Source organism: Chiloscyllium plagiosum, chromosome 24, assembly GCF_004010195.1.
Source record: "Chiloscyllium plagiosum isolate BGI_BamShark_2017 chromosome 24, ASM401019v2, whole genome shotgun sequence".
Classification (NCBI taxonomy): domain Eukaryota; kingdom Metazoa; phylum Chordata; class Chondrichthyes; order Orectolobiformes; family Hemiscylliidae; genus Chiloscyllium; species Chiloscyllium plagiosum.
Window position 1 is genome coordinate 26619619 of NC_057733.1, and position 7709 is coordinate 26627327.

The following is a 7709-nucleotide window of genomic DNA, read 5'->3' on the forward strand; positions in this document are numbered from 1 at the left end:
CCTGTTCAGCCTCTCTCTATAGCTCAAATCCTCCAGCCCTGGCAACATCCTGGGAAATCTTTTCTGAACCCTTTCAGGTTTCCAATAGGAAGGAGACCACAATTGCATGCAATATTCCAACAGTGGCCTAACCAATGTCCTGTACAGCCACAACATGACCTCCCAAATCCTGTACTCAATACTCTGACCAATAAAGGAAAGCATACCAAACACCTTCTTCACTATCCTATCTACCTGCGACTCCACTTTCAAGGAGCTATGAACCTGCACTCCAAGGTATCTTTGTTCAGCAACACTCCCTAGGACTTTACCATGAAGTGTATAAGTTCTGCTATGATTTGCTTTCCCAAAATGCAGCACCTCGCACTTTATCTGAATTAAACTCCATCTGCCATGTCTCAGCCCATTGGCCCATCTGGTCAAGATCCTGTTGTAATCTGAGGTAATCTTCGCTGTCCACTACACCTCCAATTTTGGTGTCACCTGCAAACTTACTAACAATACCACTAATGCTCGCATCCAAATCATTTAAATAAATGACGAAAAGTAGAGGACCCAGCATCGATCCTTGTGGCACTTCACTGGTCACAGGCCTCCAGTCTGAAAAACAACCCTCCACCACTACCCTCTGTCTTCTACCTTTGGGCAGTTCTGTAATCCAAATGGCTAGTTCTCCCTGTATTTCATGAGATCTAACCTTGTTAACCAGTCTCCCATGGGGAACCTTGTCAACTGCCTTACTGAAGTCCATATAGATCACATCTACCTCTCTGCCCTCATCAATTTTCTTTGTTACTTCTTCAAAAAACTCAATCAGGTTTGTGAGACATGATTTCCCATGCACAAATCCATGTTGACTATCCCTAATCGGTCCTTGCCTTTCCTAATACATGTAATTCCTGCCCCTCAGGATTCCCTCCAACAACTTGCCCACCACTGACATCAGCTCACTGGTCTATAGTTCCCTAACTTGTCCTTACCACCCTTCTTAAACAGTGGCACCATGTTAGCCAACCTCTAGTCTTCCGGCACCTCACCTGTGATTATCAATGATACAAATATCTCAGCAAGGGGCTCAGCAATCACTTCTCTAGCTTCCCACAGAGTTCTAGGGTACACCTGATCAGGTCTGGGAGATTTATCCACCTTTATGCGTTTCAAGGCATCCAGCACTTCCTCCTCTCTAATATAGACATTTTTCAAGATGTCACCATCTTTTTCCCTACATTCTATATCTTTTTCCACAGTAAATACTGATGCAAAATACTCGTTTAGTATCCCCCCCCATTTTCTGCGGCTCCACACAAAGGCCGCCTTGTTGATCTTTGAGGGGCCATATTCTCTCCCTACTTACCCTTTTGTCCTTAATGTATTTGTAAAAACTGTTTGGATTCTCCTTAATTCTATTCCCCAAAGCTATTTCATGTCCCCTTTTTGCCTGATTTCCCTCTTAAGTATACTCCTCACTCAGTCTATCTTGTCTATACCTGACATATGCTTTCTTCTTTTTCTTAACCAAACCCTCAATTTCTTTTGTCATCCAGCATTCCCTATACCTGCCAGCCTTTTCTTTCACCCTAACAAGAAAATACTTTCCCTGGATTCTCGTTATCTCCTTTCTGAAGGATTCCCGATTTCCAGCCATCCCTTTTCCTGCGAACATCTGCCCCCAACCAGCTTTTGAAAGTTCTTGCCTCATACCGTCAAAATTGGCCTTTCTCCAATTTAGAACTTCAACTTTTAGATCTGGTCCATCCTTTTCCATCACTATTTTAAATCTAATAGAATTATGGTCACTGGCCCCAAAGTGCTCCCCTCTGCCCAGTGAATGAGATGATGATTAGATTATATTAGATTTCATATTTGATGTACAATAACTTGTTTTTTAATGTGCAATAACTTGTTATGTAGGGGAAAATGGGAGTTTAATTATGCAACATTTTATTAATAAATTTGAAATGAATACTGAGTGTGGAAAATTCAAAAGAGGGAGCCCATAATGTCAAAAGATATCTGACATTTCAGCCATTTGAATTTTAAAGTCTAATATTATTTGCAGTTTGGAAAACAATGCAGCTTGATCTCAATATTTATCTACTGTTCTGCTTGAATGCTGCATAGGTCAAGTGCCCAAAGCCTACTCTTGGTAAACTAAAGTGAATCTGTCTGCACTTTTTGGTCCATTTCATTAGCTTAACGTTAATTTGCCAATTCAATGAACCTACTGGTCTTGAACCAGTATTGGGAGAGGAAATTCAACAGACCCGAGAAGGGTTAAGACTGTCAGCTGTGGTATTTGTCAAGAAAAAAGTTTTTGATCTTAACAAACCTCCTGCTGGACAAATAGAAATTGCAGCTTTAAAAGTGTTTGCAGCCTTGTTTTCTTCTCTTGGGTCTTTTGGTCTGAAGACAGCTTGTTGAAGGACATCATACCTACTTCAACTAGTATTATGTGGAGTGAATGTCCATCTGTCAAGACAGAGAACAAATGAGGCACGGCATCGCTGCCCAATCCTGCACCTCATTTGCATATGCTCCCTTGTACTCACCTCAGTTGTCAGGACTCCAGTCTTCCTTTGTTGCATTACCATAAATGTGGAAACACCACAGGAGATCCAAGGCATCTCTGACCCATTTTCTTCTTGTTTGCATGTAGATACTAATTGTTCCTAGGTGTAAACAAGGGGAATATCCGTGCCATATGGAATACTGGTTGGATGTGAATGTGTAAGAAGACTGAAATTTTGGGAGTGATTCTACTGGCAGCCTGGTTTCTTTTATAATTATTTATATGGTCAAAATATATGGATTGAATAACATTGAGTATTTCTGCAAATTAATAAATTATTCCCAAGAAAATATAATTATTTTGCAATCTAATAAATTATTCATTTGCAAGTTCAGATTTGCAAACTAAACTGTTAACAATTTAAAGCCTTTTTTTTCTTATTTATTGCATTGTTTAAATAATAGAACAAAGCCATTTCCCTTACTATGAAGATGAAATGAAATTATATTGTCAATTAAGGTGGATTTGAATGGCTAACGAAAGGTACCAAAGCTTCTATTGCATTGCAGTGCGATCTCGCCAAGATGTGTGGCAACGTGCATGAGATTAATTATTTTATATCTTATGAACTTCCATCTTCTTAAATTTAAATATGTACTCAAATTTATTTTGAAACGATCATGAGCATTTTGATTAAATGCCTTACAAAATAATTTTGCAGGCAAGATATGAACTGGATTTTTTCATTGTTCCTGGTACTGGCCCCAACCTGGAACTGTTTTTATTAACTTTTTCTCTGTAATAGGTTGCCTAGGTTACATGACTATCCAGCACCTCACTCTGTTTTATAATCCAAGTGCCATAAAAATTGCATTTATGTCTTTAATATTTTTGAAGTATGTTTCAGAGATTTAAATCTGTAATAGATCCTGTTTTTAAAAAATCTACTTATTTTTACTTTAATATTGGACATATCTGTTGGGAAAATAATGGCACTAAAATCATATCAGTAAATATGCAATCAGTCATAGAGAACATTGTTTGGAATAAATGGATATTTGTGGCTTCCGTCATTAGTCTCACCAAAATGGCAGCTCGATGTAAACCTCCCCATGAGTTTCAAGCAATTGCTACATTGTTGCTGATGAAAAGAATAAAACCACCTCGGAAAATTTGGACAATTATTTAATGATGTAAGGACCCTTCCCTGATCATGTTTAGGTGCCTGCAATACCACTTAACCCCTCTTGGAGAAAACAAACAATTGGTGGTGTCTCATTCCTGCAGATATTAAATTGAACCCAGAAAATAATCAAGCATGTACAGTTTTCAGTCATGCTGCAACCTAATGAACCACATAATCAAGGAACACTTAAATAGGAACACAGGAACAGGAGGGGACCATTCAGCACCTCGAACCTGTTCTGCCATTTAATGAGACTATGGCTATGGCTTCACTCCATATACCTGCCTTTGGCCCATATCTCTTAATACCTTTGCTTCAGGGACCCATGTTCAATTCCAACCTCTGGGCGACTGTCTGTGTGGAGTTTGCACATTCTCCCTATGTCTGGGTGGGTTCCTCCGGGTGCTCCGATTTCCTCCCACAGTCCAAAGATGTGCAGGTTAGGTGAATTGGCCATGCTAAATTGCTCATAGAGTTCAGAGATTTGTAGGTTAGGTGCATTAGTCAGGGTAAATATAGGATAATAGGAGGGGAATGGGTCTCGGTGGATTACTCTTCAGAGGGTGTGTGTCTACTTGTTGGACCAAAGGGCCTGTTTCCACACTGTAGAGATTTTTAACAAAAATTTATCTATCTCAGATTTAAAACCAGCAACTGACCTGACATCAAATGCTGTGCAAGAGAGTTCAAAACCTTTACCATTCATAGTGTGTACAAGTGATTCCTAACATCTCTCCTGAACAGTCTGGCCCTAATCTTCAGACTACACCCCCGATTCTAGAATCCCCAACCAGTTGAAATATTTTATCTTTATCCACCCTATCTTTTCCTGTTAATATCTTAAGACTTGATCAGATTGACATAACATTCTAGAGAAAACAGGCCTAATTTACATAACTCTTTTTGCATAACTTAACCCCTGAAGTCCAGGTATCATTCTTGTAAATCTACCCTCAAGTTCAATATATCTTTTCTATGATGTGTTGCCCAGATCTGCTCACAGTACTCCCAATCCCTCCAGGTTATCCTGATCTTATTATGTTGCATAAAGGTGTAGCAATTGGACAAAATCATATAAAACATTTCTTTAGCACACAGAAATATGCAAGCCAAATGTTCATTTATCAAACAGAAAGTTGAATTTCAATTGGATTTCTCTTTTTCCTTGTTAATTTTTAAAAGTACATTCACAGGCTTTTTTCATTTGCCATTCCTAAGTTTTGACATTTTTACTTATACTAAGCTTAAACAATTCCTTTTTCGCATTTCACAGCAGGTGATTAACATTAAACAGAGCAAAATATACTCATTTCAGGCTGTAGTAATGCTATGGTAGTGTCCCTGCTTCTGGAGTAGGAGGACCAGGTTCACATCCCACATTCTTCAGAGCTGTGTAACGACATCTTGGAAAAGGTTGATTAAAAAATATTGACGCTTAATCTCGAGGAGCTCTTGTTGTGCAGTGGCAGTGTCCCTGCCTCTTGTTGACGAGGTTGAGTACACTTCCCATTTGCTTCAGAGGTGTATAAAAACATGTCTGAACAGGTTGATTTGGAAAATATCTACATCTAACTTGGAAATGACACCAGCTTCTTTACAGACAAAATATTAATCCTCCACCACGTGCAATGAAAACCAATGCATAAACTTTAAGAGGGACATTCATTGTTCAGATTGGATCAACACAAATTAAAAATTGTTTTTCCATTGTTCAGTAAGTAGTTAAAAAGTGGACTTTAAATAGTGACCTTGCTTGTATGTTTGTACTAAAGGATTTCTATTCCAATGACAAATGTTCAAATTCAATCTTAACTGTCACTTGGCAGATGACATTCTGCAATTTTTCAGCTTGACAAGTAAAAGAAAATATCTGTAACCATCCCACTGGCTAAACCCATTAAACATTCACACAATGATAAGAGACATGAACCACTAGATTTTGAGTCATAGAGTTTAGTGCCTCAGATCTGTTATTTGTTTTATATTTCAAGGAAAGTGTTTGTAAACATTAGCTATCAGGGATTGGAAGGAAATGATTATGTACTTTGTACGGCGGCAAAATAAAACCACTGAGTCGTTAAACCGAGGCAATTTGGACTGGGTAATGAAGACCAGCCTACATCCCGGAAATGAATTTTAATAAATGCAGGCTTCCGAGATACTCATATCAACCAATGAAATTCTTTATAAAATGATGTATTTACTTTAGTTACTTTAGAAATTGTTCCTATTGTGATTTCGTAAGCAGTTAGACTTCAGTGATACTGATGTTAACCTATGAAACCCACTAGAAAGCGGAGACTTCCTTCAAAAAAAAACGATTCAGCTATAAAGGGCTAACTCATTAAACCAGTCTCTGCATTATATCATTTGAAATTTTGAATTTTTCAGTGCCATTTTCCCCAAGCCAGCATGATCACCAGCTGACCCCATATACACAGAAGCTAACTAGACGCATCCAGTAAACAAGCAAAAAACAAATCTGCTGAACATAAAAATCAGAAACTAAAATAGAAATTGCTGGAAAGACTCAGCAGGTCTGGCAGCATCTGTGGAGAGAAAATAGAGTTAACATTTTGGGTCCTGTGACCCTTCTTCAGAACAGTTCTGTAGAAGTAGGCCTGCAGAAGCATCCATTGATGTTAGCAAGCATTGACAGTGGAAAGACAATTGATACAAATGGGGACATGTGAGTAATAGACTAGTCCAACCCCAGTTAAGGGCTATTAAGTCTCAATACTATTGTTAGTTACATCTGTACTCTGATTACATAATGAGGGCCAAGATAATTTTAGCTATCATTGGAAGAGCTGTTTTACATGTATTAAAATTAGTATTTCAGTCTTGTCGCTTTTAAACATCCTTTTCTCTATCCAGTGCTGCTTTTTTACACACCCCTGAATGCTTTTATGATCACCAAATCATGTTTTTAATAAAATTTATCCACCTTCAAATCATCCACCTTTCTAATTAAGCAAGAAATTTGGAAGCATTGCCCAGTTGGGTGAGTGCAATAACAACAGAAGTGAGGAAAGAGAGGGAGGTACAAACTGCAAAGTCCAATGAACATCACTTTCTCCCAATAAATTCTGGAGTTAATCTGCTTGAGTCTGAAAGGGATCTGTAGTTTTAACTCTGACAGTGGTTGGTCAATGACCATGTCCACAAGAGGGTGTCAATGTAATTTTAACAAAAGAATGTGAAAGTTTACAAAATGCAAAGAAACTACACAAACTCTGTACAAGAACTATGTGAAAGGATTATATTACAACAATCAGCACTAAAGATGCAGCTTTTTTTAATTTTCAACAACATAGGCACTCAAAACTCAGTGAAAAACCAACCCTGGTTCCGTTTTAAAACATCTTGGTAGTTGGCATGACTAATTATTTTTGTTAAATTTCTGAATTCATTCAATGTTATTTTCTTTAATTGATATTTCTTCTTGAGACTCTTAAAGAAAACTGCTAGCACAGCTTACTACTTATTTGACATGAATTCAGAAACCCCTGACCTTCAATAACTTTTGTCTTCTGGTGCGAATGTACAGTAGCTCAGTGGTTAGCACTGCTGCTTCATAGCGCCATGAACCAGGGTTCAATTCCAGCCTGGAGTGATGTGTGGAGTTTGTACATTCTCCCGGTGTTTGTGTGGGTTTTCTCTAGGTGCTCTGCTTTCCTCCCACAGTCCAAAGATGTGTAGGTTAGGTGAATTGGCCATACTGAATTGCCCATAGTGTTCAAGGATGTGCACATTAGCTGCATTAGTAAGGGAAAATGAAGAGTAATAGGGTAGGGGAATCGGTCTGGGTGGGTTACTCTTCAAAGGGTCAGTGTAGACTTGTTGAGCCAAATGGCCTGTTTCCACATTGTAGGGATTCTATAATAAAAACTATCACTCTAGTGTCATTTTTGGGGTGGCATGTTGGGTCAATGGTTAGCACTGCTGCCTCACAGCGCCAGGGACCCGGGTTTGATTCCATCTTCTGGTGTCAGTCTGTGTGGCGTTTGCACC